Source organism: Oncorhynchus kisutch, linkage group LG14 (assembly GCF_002021735.2).
Source record: "Oncorhynchus kisutch isolate 150728-3 linkage group LG14, Okis_V2, whole genome shotgun sequence".
NCBI classification, from domain to species: Eukaryota; Metazoa; Chordata; class Actinopteri; order Salmoniformes; family Salmonidae; genus Oncorhynchus; species Oncorhynchus kisutch.
In genome coordinates, this window is record NC_034187.2 from 56,510,107 (window position 1) to 56,528,277 (window position 18,171).

The 18,171-nt window shown below is 41.6% G+C and overlaps 1 protein-coding gene across 3 annotated transcripts in view; it reads right to left on the bottom strand.

Moving 5' to 3' along the window:
• Positions 1–6,615, bottom strand: part of LOC109903579 (zinc fingers and homeoboxes protein 2) — a 29,161-nt gene extending 22,546 nt beyond the window's left edge. For all 3 annotated transcript variants that reach the window (XM_020500372.2, XM_020500371.2, XM_031788604.1), the window contains exon 1: positions 6,465–6,615. The gene's annotated coding sequence lies outside the window, so the exon portion shown is untranslated. The remainder of the gene's footprint in view (positions 1–6,464) is intronic.
• Between the last annotated feature and the right edge of the window lie 11,556 nt (positions 6,616–18,171).

Below are 18,171 nucleotides of genomic sequence, written 5' to 3' on the forward strand. Positions count from 1 at the left end.
ATGTTCCTGTTTCCCCTAGGATTTTCTTCAGCAGTGGCAGTAAAGGTAGTGGAGGGGGTGTTTCTGCCAAGATGCTCAATTCAAAAGAGCATACGTGTATATATACACACACACCATTGGGCAGTATTGGGAGACACATCCAATAAGTGGATTTAACAAAAAAAATGTAAAGCCCTACCCAATGGCATTCACCTTATTTTTTCATTCTAAAATGTCAAAATAATGATGGCCATAGCCTGCCTAAATAGACAGCATGCTCCTGACAAACACACTAATGAAGTGTCCATGTGGTAGATAGTCTCACCATTTCAGATGTTAAAAAGTAATTGGGATCATGTTTAAAAATTAGAAAGCGACCAAAAACCAGGTTCCCTTTGTATGGAAATCAAGTTGATGCCAACATTCAATGTTGTCTTGCTCCTAATAACCACACGTGGTTTTACCGCAACAGACTAGTGCAACACAAATCAAATCAAAGTTTTCAAATCAAGGTTTATTTGTCACGTGCGCCAAATACAACAGGTGTAGACCTTACAGTGAAATGCTTACATACAGGCTCTAACCAACAGTGCATAAAAGGTGAACAACACCCTTCAATTGAAACAGCAAAAACAAACTAAAGTGGCTACATCTCTCATAAAATCTGATAAAAATTAAATCACAGAATAATTATATTGGAGCAGTAGAAGGTACAAATATACCATCATAATTTCAATGACTTTTCAAGAACCAAAAAGCCCAGAGGAAAGGTCTGATTTTCAATGCATGCTAATCCATGATGACTGAATTGTGCATCGCATATATTCAACCAAGACTATGAACTTATGAAATACCTGGTTTGCATACCCATTATTGACTTTGCATTTACTGGTAGATAACTTGAAACATCTTTCCTACCCCTACCGGTCTTCAGTGAGCTGCTCCACATAACAACCAGCTGTTTGAGAGCTGCGCACTCTCTGCACAACAGATTATTTATAGGATATGTGTGTGCAGCGTGCAATAAATAATCAACATAACAAACAGCTTTAGGAATCCATCCATTTATTAATCAATTACAGTGGGGAAAAAAAGTATTTAGTCAGCCACCAATTGTGCAAGTTCTCCCACTTAAAACGATGAGGCCTGTAATTTTATCATAGGTACACTTCAACTATGACAGACAAAATGAGAAAAAAAATCCAGAAAATCACATTGTAGGATTTTTTATGAATTTATTTGCAAATTATGGGGGAAAATAAGTATTTGGTCACCTACAAACAAGCAAGATTTCTGGCTCTCACAGACCTGTAACTTCTTTAAGAGGCTCCTCTGTCCTCCACTCATTACCTGTATTAATGGCACCTGTTTGAACTTGTTATCAGTATAAAAGACACCTGTCCACAACCTCAAACAGTCACACTCCACTATGGCCAAGACCAAAGAGCTGTCAAAGGACACCAGAAACAAAATTGTAGACCTGCACCAGGCTGGGAAGACTGAATCTGCAATAGGTAAGCAGCTTGGTTTGAAGAAATCAACTGTGGGAGCAATTATTAGGAAATGGAAGACATACAAGACCACTGATAATCTCCCTCGATCTGGGGCTCCACGCAAGATCTCACCCCGTGGGGTCAAAATGATCACAAGAACGGCGAGTAAAAATCCCAGAACCACACCTAGTGAATGACCTGCAGAGAGCTGGGACCAAAGTAACAAAGCCTACCATCAGTAACACACTACGCCGCCAGGGACTCAAAATCCTGCAGTGCCAGACGTGTCCCCCTGCTTAAGCCAGTACATGTCCAGGCCTGTCTGAAGTTTGCTAGAGAGCATTTGGATGATCCAGAAGAAGATTGGGAGAATGTCATATGGTCAGATGAAACCAAAATATAACTTTTGGGTAAAAACTCAACTCGTCGTGTTTGGAGGATAAAGAATGCTGAGTTGCATCCAAAGAACACCATACCTACTGTGAAGCATGGGGGTGGAAACATCATGCTTTGGGGCTGTTTTTCTGCAAAGGGACCAGGACGACTGATCCTTGTAAAGGAAATGAATGGAACCATGTATCGTGAGATTTTGAGTGAAAACCTCCTTCCATCAGCAAGGGCATTGAATATGAAACGTGGCTGGGTCTTTCAGCATGACAATGATCCCAAACACACCGCCCGGGCAACAAAGGAGTGACTTCAAGGTCCTGACTTCAAGGTTCAAGAAACATTTCAAGGTCCTGGAGTGGCCTAGCCAGTCTCCAGATCTCAACCCCATAGAAAATCTTTGGAGGGAGTTGAAAGTCCATGTTGCCCAGCAACAGCCCCAAAACATCACTGCTCTAGAGGAGATCTGCATGGAGGAATGGGCCAAAATACCAGCAAGTGTGTGAAAACCTTGTGAAGACTTACAGAAAACGTTTGACCTCTGTCATTGCCAACAAAGGGTATATAACAAAGTATTGAGATAAACTTTTGTTATTGACCAAATACTTATTTTCCACCATAATTTGCAAATAAATTCATAAAAAATCCTACAAAATGTGATTTTCTGGATTTTTTTTTCTCATTTTGTCTGTCATAGTTGAAGTGTACCTATGATGAAAATTACAGACCTCTCATCTTTTTACTTAAGTGGGAGAACTTGCACAATTGCTGGCTGACTAAATACTTTTTTGCCCCACTGTATATAGCTTAGATTTTAAATGGCATTATTATACAGAACAAAAATATAAACTCAACATGTGAATAAGTGTTGGTCCGATGTTTCATGAGCTGAAATAAAAGATCCCAAAAATGTTCTATATGCAAAAAAGCTTATTTCTCTCAAATATCATGCACAAATTTGTTTACATCCCTGTTAGTGAATATTCCTCCTTCGCCAAGATAATCCATCCACCTGACAGGTGTGGCATATCACGAAGCTGATTCAACAGCATGATCATTACACAGGTGCATCTTGTTTTGGGGACACAACACAATGCCACTGATGTCTCAAGTTGCGGGAGTGTGCAATTGGCATGCTGACTGCAAGAATATACATCAGAGAGAATTTAATGTTAATTTCTTTGCCATAAGCCACCTTCCATGTCGTTTTAGAGAATTTGGCAGCACGTCTAACCGGCCTCACAACCGCAGACCATGTGTAACCAGGTCAGCCTAGGACCTCCACATCCGGCTTCTTCACAAGCAGGATCGTCTGAGACCAGCCCCCCGGACAACTGATAAAACTGTGGGTTTGTACAACAAAATAATTTTTATCAGAAACCGTCTGACAGACATCTCAGGGAAAATCTGCGTGCTTGTTGTCCTCACCAGGGTCTAGACCTGGCTGCAGTTCAGCTTCGTAATAGACTTCAGTGGGCAAATGCTCTCTTTTGATGGCCACTGGCACACTGGAGAAGTGTGCTCTTCACAGATGAATCCCGGTTTCAACTGTACCAGGCAGATGGCAGACAGCGTCTATGGCGTTGTATGGGCGATGTCAATGTTATGAACAGAGTGCCCCATGGTGGGGTTATGGTATAGGCAGGCATAAACTACGGACAAAGAGACACAATTGCATTTTATCGATGGCAATTTGAATGCACAGATACCGTGACAAGATCCTGAGGCCCATTGCCATGCCATGCCATTCATCCGCCGACATCACCTCATGTTTCAGCATGATAATGCACTGGCCCACGTCGGAAGGATCAGTACAAAATTCCTGGAAGCTGAAAATGTCCCTGTCCTTCCATGGCCTGCATACTCACCAGACATGTCCCCCATTGAGCATGTTTGGGATGCTCTGGATCGACATGTACAACAGCATGTTCCAGATCCCACCAATACCCAGCAACTTCGCACAGCCATTGAAGCAGGGTGGGGCAACATTCCACAGGCCACAATCAACAGCCTGATCAACTCAATGCAAAGGAAATATGTCGTGCTGCATGAGGCAAATGGTCACATACTGACTGGTTTTCTGAACCAGGCCCTTCTTTTTTTTTATGTATCTGTGAGAAACAGATGCATATCTGTATTCCCAGTCTTGTGAAATCCATAGATTAGGGCCTAATTAATTTTTTTCAATTGACTTATTTTTTTATTTGAACTGTAACTCAGTAAAATTGTTGAAATTGTTGCCTGCTGCGTTTTTATTTTTGTTCAGTGTACAGGGATGATCGACTGGCCAGGAAATTCCCAAAACCTCCCCAGGCCAGCCCTGTATGTCGAGCCCTGAATGACTTTATAAGATGATTACTCATGATTTGGATCCAACCAAATAATGGACTGGTGCCACCAACAGTAAAAGTTAGTGGCACCAGTGACTCCAGGGGAAAATGTTCGTCTGGAACACTAATAGTAATAGGTGTTGATTCAGAGGAACATATGACAGGCACTAATTTGCAATATAGCCTAAGTCGTAGGCTTGGCTTTTATAACTTAAGGCTTAAGCAGACAGAACAAGAAGCACAGAGTGACACAGAGAAGATGCTGCGACAGATAGACAGCGCAACAGCGAGTTAAACAAATTGGCTAGAGCAGAGGCACAGTTATAGTGTTGAGTTGTATCTCTAGCGTAGGGCCGTGCACAGACCTATGGGGGGTGGGCAGGTGCACATGTTTTTTTGTTTTTTTTAAACATTGGCCTATTTATTTTCTGCAACACACTCATCACAAGGAAGCTACTGCCAGTGACTTCTAGTAGGCTACTAACTAGAGGTGAGATGAGTGACATCAAGAAAAAAGGGGCTATCAGCTGATGAAAGCAAATGAATAATGAGGTAAATCTGCTCGTTTTTCTGCCTCTTACTAAAAACACTTGAATGAACCCCTTCTCAGTCTATAACAGTTTCACAAACATTACAGGTCCAACTCAAATGTAGCCTACCAGTATTCAAACTCACTGCCCGGCACCCATAGCCAGCACAAGGCACTAGCATGCAGAAGTCAGGAGAGTGCAAGCTTGAGGTGGAAAATACCCACCCTCCCAAGATTCAAGATAAATTGAATTAGCTTGTTTGACATGCAATTTGTTACATTTAAAATATATATATTTAAGAGACTAAATAAAATTAAGTAATTCATAAAATTAACAAAATCCACAGAGCAGATAGGAGGCCAAAAGGGAACTCTCTCATAGGAGGGCAAACAGGCAGGTGTTTGCGCACTGGTTGAGCTCTCTGTGGAGTGCATGCTCCAGTTGTTTTATTTTTTACATTTGTACTTATTTTAAACATGAGCCTGTTAAAAAAAAAAATGTAAAGAAAAAAAAAAGAGGACAGTGTCTCCCCAGTCACTTCTACAAAAACGGTTGAAAAACGCTGTACTGTAAACTGACAATGTTATGTGTCAGCACTTCTGCCTGTGTCTAAGTTGGGTGTGTAGGGTCAGGGTGTATGTGGTGTGTGTGCATGGCTGGTGGCCCGCCGGGGGGGGGGAGTTTGCAGTGATGTAAACTGGTGTAGATAAAATGCCAAGGCCGAATTCTTGTCCCAGTCCGCCACTGCTGGTGGAACTTACCACACTGCTGTCACTGGGCAACATAGCCGCGCGCGCTGCCTATGCCAGCACCAATCCATACCGCGGTAGGCGTCACCTCATTTAACCTATCTGCCTGGCTGGCTATCTGCTATAGCCAGGCTGCTAACATACTAGCGTCATCCAGCTACGCAACAAAAAACAAAGCTATATAGCAGCAATTAACATTTACAATAACTAAATTAGCTACGTAAGTGTGCCTGTTCATACACAGGACTTTTGTTAAATTAAACTAACTTGTGAGAAAACGAATGCACTTCGTGACAAAAGACGACAAAATATTCACATAGCTAGCTAGGTAACGTTACGCCGGTGATAAGAGAAAGCAATGGCTGGGCTGTCTAATATGTAGGATGGTTCCCATTACTGTCCTATAGCTTGCTACCAGTAGCTAGTATAAACTCACAACTAGTCAACAAGCTCGACAAACCTAGGCCAACTCTTCAAATAATTCTGGGACTATTTAACTAGCTAACTGTAAACAGACAATGTATAACTAACCAGTTCGGAAGCAGTTTTAAAGCACGAGTCTTTAGCACGTTTTCAAACTTCAGAAGTGAACTGGGTCGCGAGCTAGCAAACTAGCTACCCAGCCAGGGGACACGGCAAGCTAAATGTCTTACAACGATACATTCAGGTGCCCACTTCAAATGGGCACAAAAGTTAAACGCCTAACTATTTTTGTTTACAAAAAAAAGTATATTTACCTAAACGTTAAGTTAATGTAGTTAGAGTAAACTAGACGTTTAGGTTTTCTTGGCGTGATTTGATGGCAAGCTGATTCTAAATCAAGTGTGACAACAATGCGCGAGTAGTGATGGAAGGGACGTCGCTAGCACAGCCACACGAGCTGGGCAAGCCAGGCGGCTCGTCTCGCATGCTACCAAACCGGTTATAACTTAATCTTTGAAATTTGTTTTGTCCAATATTCTTCACCATTCTTGAAAATGTATATAGTATTCTTACCTGCCTAGAGCCTTTCGGTGCTGGGACGATAAACTAGCAGTAAAATTCCCAATTATAAGTAGTCTGTGGTGACGCGCATATAGCGCTGGTAATTCTAAAGATTCTGGCATAACCTAAAGACAACAGTAGGGAGAAAAAAAAAGGTCGTCGTTCATAGATCTACGACAAAAACCACATGATCTTTTACGTCAGCATATATTTGCATACGACGCCAAAAATATGTTTAATTCAAGTACCATGAACATGTACTTCAAAGTTATATATGGCAATATACATTTGCCAATTGAAGACAAGAGAAATTGACAATGTGCGAATTACTCTGGTGAGCAGATTATATTCGCATGCATCTTCAAACATTGTCTACACTACATATCAACAAACTTAGTGTATACCATAACATACATAAGAAATAACACGCTGAAATACACAATCTGAATTCAAGTCATTTTCACATTTCCTCCAGTGATTGGTTTTATCCAATACATCTTTATAAATTATGTTTTATTAATTGGATTCTATGGGTAGAGACTGCCAAAACCCTGTTAATTCATAGTGTAGACTACGATGAATTGAAATAATATATAACAAAGAAATATAAGGAAAACTAGACTATTTAGAAATAATATTCATATTATAAACCTTGCATAAAAAAATATTATTGGGCATCAATCACATTATAGATATGTTATATTAAATGTATAGACCTCGCATGGAAAATTGATTGGCATGCATGGTTATCAATGCAATTGACTTTGATGGGAGAAAGGCATCAGCCTATAGCTCAGTGTATCTCAACGTTTCAAATATCAACTTTTACAATTTTTACTATTGTCTGTGAACAGGAACTTAATGTACATGACCAAATTCAAAATAATAATACATTGTCAATGTAGCCACTGTCCAGCTCTAGTACAAACATGACTGACAGCGACATCTTCTGTCCATATGGAGAACAGCAGCCAAAATGTATATACACGCAGCCAAGTCCGGGGATACCACCATACCATAATATTTTAACTCTTAAATGGCTTATTTTTTATATGAACACATTGAAGAGGAGTATGTAGCTGCTTGTCACTGATGATTAGGCATTGATACTACAATAGCAACATGACAAAGATGCTACACCCCTTAGAACACCTACAACTGATGCACACCAACAGTCAGTCTTAGGCTACTCCTCTGGATTCAGTGACCTTAGGACCAGGAGTGACATTGAATAAGCAGAGAGGTGGATGACTACACTTTTGATGAAGTACAGTGAGTTCGCCTCTAACTGTCTGTTATGATCCGATGAATTACAAGTGGGGGGAAATACACATGATAAATTGTGAGAAAAAGTTATTTGCACTCCACTGCAGCATGCTCGCCTCATGCAATATTCATGAGGCAAAACTGGACCGCCATGGTGTCTGGGCACATTTACATACAAATGAGCTGTGAATTCATTATTAATACACCCCTCTGCTGCTGTCTTTGGCCCGGTGCTTCCACGTCTTTTCTTCGGTGCCACTGATGTAGTGGATGCCAATTATAAATGTCACTACCCAATACAGTATCAGTGTTATTGTAAGGCAAAGGAGTATGCACTCCGCTAGTGTTTTTTGAGCACTTCATCAAGTTTGTTGAAGTGATCATTTGTCTTCTTGTTTACGTTACCCTTGTAAATTTGTTGGTGCATGGAGCAGGTTGAAGGCACTGTGTATTTTCGGCACTGTTGCATCATCAGTCTTTTGATATTGTGTTTATTCAAATTCTTTCATGGATCCACCTGGTCTGTATAATAAGGCCCACCTCACCAGACACACACACACACACACACACACACACACACACAGTCATGTGCTGTTTAAATGTTTATGATTGCATGCACTGTGTAGGGTCTATCAATATTTAATCTATATAGTGATACCAGACCAAAGAGAAAGTTTTGCTTTGTAACTTATTTTTTTGTATGTATGTTACATCACATTCGCATGTAAGTACATTTGGCACATCAGGCATGTTCTCTCCATTTTGGAATATCTGAGAATAGACTATTTATCTTGATATATCAATCACAACCTTCTGATATATATTTCAATGTCAGACATCAAAACTAAAGTGATTGAAATCTCACTTTTTCTTCAAACAGTTCAAATCTAGTTGTATTATCTATGGTAAAGAGTAATGCATTGATCACACCGACAGAGTTTAGTGCAAAATGGTACGCAGATTCATCTGTATATTTGTGCAACAAAAGTTCAACATTCACCTTCTGCTACCATTTCTGTCAAGCCGCCTACCTATACAGTTTGACGCATACGTCAAATCAAATGTATGCACCACACAGAACACACTGCAATTGCCTCTGCAACACTGCAAGGAAAACACACCAGTTCCATTGGAAATAAATGTACTTCTGGTGTACCAAAATGCAATGACAATGTAGGTGTGATCAAGGCGTAGAAAGGGACTTCAGTAACATTATTTTTGGTCTAAACGATGAGACCCAATGATAATGTCAACAGGCACGACTAATTTGATTGAATGTGATTGTGAAAATCGAATCTAATTTCAAACAATCTAATCTAATTCCACATGCTCTTATATATTCAAATCCAAATGACTACCCTATTGGAAAGATGAGATCTTTTTAACCGGGCAGTTTGGCCCATCTAATGTCTTGTTCAAAACATAAGAATGACTGTGGTAATCACATTCATCAGACCTATCGTTATTTAGTGATCTGAGATAATGAAGTTCTTCAAAATGTATGTAACCCATACACATCCAATATATATCAAATATAATAATATAATATATACAGTATGTATGCGCAGCGCAGACATTTCTTTCCAGATCATGCATCATCTGAAAATCCACACTAGGTGGGGAACTAGGTCCAAATTTGCAAATCCTTTCACAAGCTTATTATCAAGGCTGCAAGTTTCTCACGTTCTCTCACAGTGAAAGTAGAACAATAACATTTACATTTACAAGATACTTCTCTACAAACGGACAACACAAGTGAAAAATATTGGTGTAAAACATGGTAATTGTGGCATTTTTATGTAACGCTGTGACTCAATATGTCATCGGAATGTACCTGTAAATTACCTGGTTGTTTGCTTTGACAGCTCGCACAGTAGAGAGCGAAACATCTGCCACTCTGTATTCTTCCCCCGGATGATACTTCTCTTCCTTCACTTGACCTAAATACTTAGTAACCTAGAGGTGATCGTGACATGACTTGACTGAAATCAGATAAAACATTCCTTATAGGGTGTTTATGTTTTTTGCGTGTTTGAGTTTGTGAAAGTGAAAGAGGAAGAGGGGGAGAAGAGAATTGGGAAAGACCAGGAGAAAGTGATTTGTAACTTTGCCTTTAGGGGATCCTTTTTTTGAGTATGGAGGCAGTTCTGTAGGCAGGCTCCTCTTCACATTATCGCTGTTTCTATTACGTTTCAAACGCTCTTATATCCCACAAGTAACTGAATGAAGTCTAAGGTCAGACATTAGTCAGGCATTCTGTCTTGAGATGAAGTTCAAAGGTACACTTTGACAATGATGTTATTTTATGCCTTCATTATGCATTGATAGACCAACTTTGAGCTATCTGAATTTCTATTTGAACTATTACAGCCTGTAAATAGCACATTGCAGTAGTCTACACTTGTATTCAAACTCCAAAACTGTAATTGCACTTACATCCAACAAAAGGAAGATGATTGATCTACCATCTACAGTTGAAGTCGGAAGTTAACATATACTTCAGTTGGAGTCATTAAAACTCGGTTTTCAACCACTCCGCAAATTTCTTGCTAACAAACTATAGTTTTGGCAAGTCGGTTAGGGCTTCTACTTTGTGCATGACACAAGTCATTTTTCCAACAATTGTTTACAGACAGATTTTTTCCACTTATAATTCACTGTAACACAATTCCAGTGGGTCAGAAGTTTACATACACTAAGTTGACTATGCCTTTAAACAGCTTGGAAAATTCCAGAAAATGATATCATGGCTTTAGAAGCTTCTGATAGGCTAATTTACATAATTTGAGTCTATTGGAGGTGTACCTGTGGATGTATTTCAAGGCCTACCTTCAAACTCAGTGCCTATTTGCTTGACATCATGGGAAAATCAAAAGAAATCCGCCAAGACCTCAGAAAAAGAATTCATATCACCTCCACCTTACCGGCCACCCTAGACCTACTTCAGTTTGCATACCGCCAGGTCCAGAGACGACGCAATTGCCATCACACTGCCCTATCTCATCTGGACCAAAGGAATACCTATGTAAGAATGCTGTTCATTGACCTCCATTCAGCATTCAACACCATAGAACCCTCCAAGGTGATCATCAAGCTGGAGGCCCTGGGTCTCAACCCCGCCCTGTGCAATTGGGTCCTGGAATCTCTGACGGCCCGCCCCCAGGCCTCCAACTCAATCATCAAATTAGCAGAAAACACAACTGTAGTGGGCTTGATTGCCAACAACGACAAGACAGCCTACAGGGAGGAGGTGAGGGCATTCGGAGTGCGGTGTCAGGAAAAACACATCTCACTCAACGTCAACAAGATAAAGGAGATGATCGTGGACTTCAGGAAACAGCAGAGGGAGCACCCCCCTATCCACATTGAAGGGACAGCAGTAGAGAAGGTTGAACGTTTTAAGTTCCTCAGCATACACATCACAGACCAACTGAAATGGTCCACACACACAGACAGTGTAGTGAAGAAGGCTCAACAGCGCCTCTTCAACCTCAGGAGGCTGAAGAAATTTGGCTTGTCACCCAAAACCCTGACAAACTTTTACAGATGCACAATCGAGAGCATCCTGTCGGGCTGTATCACAGCCTGGTACGACAACTGCACAACCCTCAACCTCAAGGCTCTCCAGAAGGTGTTACGGTCTGCACAACGCATCACCAGGGGCAAACTACCTGCCCTCCATGACACCTACAGCACCCAATGTTACAGGAAGGCCAAAAAGATCATCAACGACATCTACCACCTGAGCCACTACCTGTTCACACCGCTACCATCCAGAAGGCGAGGTCAGTACAGGTGCATCAAAGCTGGGACCCTGAGACTGAAAAACAGCTTCTATCTCAAGGCCATCAGACTGCTAAACAGCAATCACTAACTCAGAGAGGCTGCTGTCTACATGGAGACCTAATCACTGGCCACTTTAATAAATGGATCGCTAGTCACTTTATACAATGCCACTCTAAATAATGACACATTAATAATGTTTATATATTTTACATTACTCTTATCACATGTACAGTTGAATGTACAGTTGAAGCCGGAAGTGTACATGCACTTAGGTTGTAGTCATTAAAACTTGTTTTTCAGACACTCCACACATTTCTTGTTAACAAACCATAGTTTTGGAAAGTCGGTTAGGACATCTACTTTGTGCATGACACAAGTCATTTTTCCAACAATTGTTTACAAACAGATTATTTCACTTATAACTAACTGTATCACAATTCCAGTGGGTCAGAAGTTTACATACACTAAGTTGACTGTGCCTTTAAACAGCTTGGAAAATGATAGGCTAATTGACAACATTTGAAGGTGTACCTGTGGATGTATTTCAAGGCCTACCTTTAAACTCAGTGCCTCTTTGCTTGACATCATGGGAAAATCAAAAGAAATCAGCCAAAACCTTAGAAAAAAATTGTAGACCTCCACAAGTCTGGTTCATCCTTGGGAGCAATTTCCAAACGCTTGAAGGTACCACGCTCATCTGTACAAACAATAGTATGCAAGTATAAACACCATGGCACTACGCAGCCGTCATACTGTTCAGGAAGGAGACACGTTCTGTCTCCCTGAGATGAACGTACTTTGGTGCGAAAAGTGCAATCCCAGAACAGCAGCAAAGGACCTTGTGAAAATGTTGGAGGAAACGGGTACAATAGTATCTATATCCACAGTAAAACAAGTCCTATATCGTCATAACCTGAAAGGCCGCTCAGCAAGGAAGAAGCCACTGCTCCAAAACCGCCACAAAAAAGTCAGACTAATGTTTGCAACTGCACATGGGGACAAAGATCGTACTTTTTCGAGAAATGTCCTCTGGTCTTTTGAAACAAAAATAGAACTGTTTGGCCATAATGACCATCATTATGTTTGGAGGAAAAAGGGGGAGGCTTGCAAGACGAAGAACACCAACCCAACCGTGAAGCACGGGGATGGCAGCATCATGTTGTGGGGGTGCTTTGCTACAGGAGTGCACTTCACAAAATAGATGGCATCATGAGGTAGGAAAATTATGTGGATATATTGAAGCAACGTCTCAAGACATCAGGAAGTTAAAGCTTGGTCGCAAATGGGTCTTCCAAATGGACAATGACCCCAAGCATAATTCCACAGTTATGGCAAAATGGCTTAAGGACAACAAAGTCAAGGTATTGGAGTGGCCATAACAAAGCCCTGACCTCAATCCTACAGAAAATTTGTGGTCAGAACTGAAAAAGTGTGTGCGAGCAAGGAGGCCTACAAACCTGACTCAGTTACACCAGTTCTGTCAGGAGGAATGGGCCAAAATTCACCCAACTTATTGTGGGAAGTTTGTGAAAGGCTACCCAAAATGTTTGACCCACGTTAAACAATTTAAACCCAATGCTACCAAATACTAATTAAGTGTGTGTAAACTTCTGACCCACTGGGAATGTGATGAAAGAAATAAAAGTGGAAATAAATCATTCTCTCTACTATTATTCTTGACATTTCACATTCTTAAAATAAAGTGGTGATCCTAACTGACCTAAGACAGGGACTTTTTACTCGGATTAAATGTCAGGAATTGTGAAAAACTGAGTTTAAATGTATTTGGCTAAGGTGTATGTAAACTTCCGACTTCAACTGTACCTGCCACATGGTTTATAAGGGGACTGTTTTCTTGTTACTGGGATGGTGGAGCCCTGTTTGTTATTGGGATGGTGGAGGCCTCCGCTTGTTATTTGGATGGTGGAGGCCTGTTTGTTATTGGGATGGTGGAGGCCTGTTTGTTATTGGGATGGTGGAGGCCTATGTTTGTTATTGGACTGGTGGAGGCCACTGTATGTTATTGGGATGGTGGAGGCCTGTTTATTATTGGGATGGTGGAGGCCTCCAGAGAAGATAAGTACTTCCGCCTTTGTTTCAGAAGCAGCCGCAGAGATTCTCACGCCAAGGGACAACAGAACACCCAGGAGCGTGACACCCGCTTCTTGATGCCATCTCTGTGATTGTGTTTTTCTTTTGATGGCCTCAAAGCTCCACTGTAAAGCCAAGTGTCATCACCTACTGTAGTTTTCCTTAAGGCATGGTAGTGGTTTCCCTATGGCTATGAAGCACTTGAATGGAGGTAAATGTAGTAAATGCCTGGGCTGGGCTAATCATCTGGAAATTAAGCTTTGCCCCAAGGTGGGTTTGAGGGCAAGTTGCTCAATCTGGGCTCTGGCTGGCTGTTGGGAAGCAGCAGGATGAAATGGAGGAAGAGCATGATTGGAGATCGTAGAGGAAGAAGAGCGCGATTTTATCAGATACTACTTAACAAAAGCCTTGCATACTTAATTGCACATATTTCGGTGTGTATCTTTCATGACTGTGGCAATTACATTCAGTCCATGGTGTTCTCATCACCTGGAGAAAAAAGGCAGACCAATGTACAGGGGTACCTGTCTGTCTGTATGTCTGGCTGTCACTATGCCCCACTTAGCAGCGTGATTCCAGGGGATCTAACATCTGGCCTGGAGACTTCCTGGGTGCAGATCATGCAATTACACCTCCCCTCGGGAGGCAGCAGAAATAATAGCGAGGCAGACTCTACTCTCACTCTGCAATTAGACAGAGGGAGAACGTTTCTGTTGTCACACCGTTTCGGTGTGTGTCAGTTCCATCAGTTCATTTGGTTGTATGTCCTATGTAGAGTGCAAGATGCTGATGACGAAGGTAGAAAAGGGAAAAAGGCAATGTACTGAAAAAGCTGTGATAGTGTATAGCTTAGTGATTAAAAATAAGAATGTATTGCCCACTGCTTGCTTGCAAAGTTTCAGTGCATCCCTTTTCAAGTGCCGATTGCTAAGAAAATCACGACAAGGATTAAGGATGTCATCTAGAAGACTCTCAGCTATAGCAAGTACACATTGCTTTGGAGTTGCCATCTGTGCGGGTCCTCTAGTAATGAAAAGTATTTGAACTGAAAATGTAATTTAAGTTCTACCATTGGTTCAATTGAAGTGCATGCTATTAGGCCTGCTAGTCTGAGAAAACAAACACATCCATATGAACAAAGAAGCAGTGTTGAGAGTACCCACTGTGACTAATGGTTATACTTCAATTTTATTGTTTGAAAAATCAATACCAAGTAAAAAATAAATTACTTTCTTGATAGAACCATATTCTGATGAGAGGGGCCACAGTGGCCTGTTCCACATAGTTTATCTCTTGAGCTCTGCAAGGCTAATAGACCACAGGCCTAACAACTCATCACAATACTTTAGGGGTTCTGGAGACCATATTCCGAGACACTTGCAATAAAACAAACATTTATTAAAAAATAATTTAACTAATAATCTTGTTATATTACATGTTTAGCGCCTTCTCAAACACCCTTTGAAGACATATCCTAAAAATACAAAGAGAGACATGTTTGTAGCGAACACTGCAATGGAGGTATTAGTTGGGCTATATGGCTTGACCCTGTCAAGATATGAACACATATATGTTGTATCCTTTGGCTGGGGACAAAATAGCACTATAAATTGATATGGAATGATTAGATGATAAACAAACACACATGCAAATATTACAATATGGGACATTTCCTCAAAATAAATAATAATAATTGGAAAATAACTTGTTGAGTCTGTTTATAATGTTAGTTGGGTAGTTATCAATATAGGTAGTTATATTCACTACTAATATGACCAAGTAGTAGATCGTTAATATTCATATTTATTTTCAAAATGTTCAAATAGCACTTGCTATCCATTCTTGAGTAATATCCTAGCCATAAAAGCTTCCATTGAACTGAAATATTACTACTATACTATTTACTATACTATAACATACTAAACTATATTATATTATACTACACTACACTGTAGGCCTTCCAGTATTTACTAAGATCATAAACGAGCACTTGAAGTAAACCGCGACCAGGAAATTGATAAATTGCATTAAATGAGATTAGGTGGTATGCTGAAAATGAAAAGAAAACAACAATACAAATGTATCTCTTGATGTAACTGATTTACACACACAAAAGTCTGACCACACTGTAACCAACAGTACATAACCCCTATCTACACCACCAACCACAACACTTCCAGAGAGAAGAAAAGGAGAAGATGGTCCCTCCCACTCTCTCCTCCAACCTCCACCACCCTTCCCCTCCTATATGTCCCTTTGACATTGACATCAGGCACTTTATGATAGTCCTTAGACCCCCCTTTGGATATTTCTCCCTCCAACTGAACAGTCCCAACTCCTGTCGTGTATCCCCGACTTCCGCAAGGCTCTCCTTAGTTTGTTCTCCCTCATGGGACAACCATCTTCCTCTCCCCTGGCCCCTCTTCTTCTTTCTTATCATTCTTGTCAGCTAGGCTCCTGTAGGAGCGGTGGATCCCGGGGGACCTCAGCACCTCGTCGCCCTGGGTGAGGCCTGGATCTTCGGGCACGACCGGTCGAGGCGCCGGGTAGTTGGGCTGATAGTACTCGGAGGGGTAGCCCCCCTCGCCATACCTATAGGGGTCCTCCTCCTCCACCTCGTCATAGTTCTGGTAGGTGTTGGGGGGCAATTGGACTAAGGGAAGATTGTGGCGGTCAGATGTGTCACCACCGATGCCACCCTCTTTAGCCACCGTGGCCACCCCCAAAGCGTGCATGTGTTTGTTTGTTTTTGATTGGGTTAGCAGGACAGGAAGGAGGCAGAGACACACAGGAAGAACAGTGTTAGCGTCGACATCAAAGCGGCCAGAAGAGTTAAAGAGGAGTAGGGAGGAGCAACACTGACAAGGTAAGGAGATCTAAGTGGTTCTCTTACTAAATATATGAGAAAGCTCAACTGAATAACGCATCAAATGACAATCAGTATTAGTCAACCACTGGCTCCTTTTGGAATATAAAAACTGTACACATTCACTGCAGAAGCATAGAGAAGCCTTGGATAAAATATATACTAAACTCAGCAAAAAAAGAAACATCCCTTTGTCATGACCCTGTCTTTCAAAGATAATTCGTAAAAATGCTTGTTCAATGAACCATAAACAATTAATGAACATGCACCTGTGGAACGGTCGTTAAGACACTAACAGCTTTCAAGGCAATTAAGGTCACAGTTATGTAAACTTAGGACACTAAAGAGGCCTTTCTACTGACTCTGAAAAACACCAAAAGGAAGATGCCAGGGTCCCTGCTCATCTGCGTGAACGTGCCTTAGGCATGCTGTAAGGAGGCATGAGGACCGCAGATGTGGCAAGGGCAATAAATTGCAATGTCCGAACTGTGAGACATCTAAGACAGTGCTAAAGGGAGACTGGACAGACAGCTGACCATCCTCGCAGTGGCAGACCACGTGTAACATCACCTGCACAGGATCTGTACATCCAAACATCACACCTGCCGGACAAGTACAGGATGGCAACAACAACAGCTTGAGTTACACCATTAACGCACAATGCCTCCATCAGTGCTCAGACTGTCCACAATAGGCTGAGAGAGGCTGGACTGAGGGCTTGTAGGCCTGTTGTAAGGCAGGTCCTCACCAGACATCACCGGCAACAATGTCGCCTATGGGCACAAACCCACCGTCACTGGACCAGACAGGACTGGCAAAAAGTGCTCTTCACCGACGAGTCGCGGTTTTGTCTCACCAGGGGTGATGCTCGGATTCGCATTTACAGTCAAAGGAATGAGTGTTACACCGAGGCCTGTACTCTGGAGCGGGATCGATTTGGAGGTGGAGGGTCCATCATAGTCTGGGGCGGTGTGTCACAGGATCATGAGACTGAGCTTGTTGTCATTGCAAGCAATCTCAACGCTGTGCGTTACAGGGAAGACATCCTCCTCCTTCATGTGGTACCCTTCATGCAAGCTCATCCTGACATGACCCTCCAGCATGACAATGCCACCAGCCATACTGCTTGTTCTGTGCGTGATTTCCTGCAAGACAGGAGTGTCAGTGTTCTGCCATGGCCAGCGAAGAGCCCGGATCTCAATCCAATTGAGCACGCCTGGGACCTGTTGGATTGGAAGTTGAGGGCTAGGGCTATTCCCCCCAGAAATGTCCAGGTGCCTTGGTGGAATAGTGGGGTAACATCTCACAGCAAGAACTGGCAAATCTGGTGCAGTCCATGAGGAGGAGATGCACTGCAGTACTTAATGCAGCTGGTGGCCACACCAGATACTGACCGTTACTTTTGATTTTGACCCCTCCTTTGTTCAGGGACACATTATTCAATTTCTGTGAGTCATATCTGTGGAACTTGTTCAGTTTATGTCTTAGTTTTTGAGTCTTGTTATGTTCATACAAATATTTACACATGTTAAGTTTGCTGAAAATAAACACAGTTGACAGTTTCTTTTTTTGCTGAGTTTAGCTTGTATGCGCTGAAACATAAAAATGCATTTATGGCTAAATGAGTTATTGTCTCAGGCTCAGGTAGAATGTTTTTCTACAAAGAGAAGGACTTTGAACATCTTTATAAGAAACAAAGCAGTAGTTGTT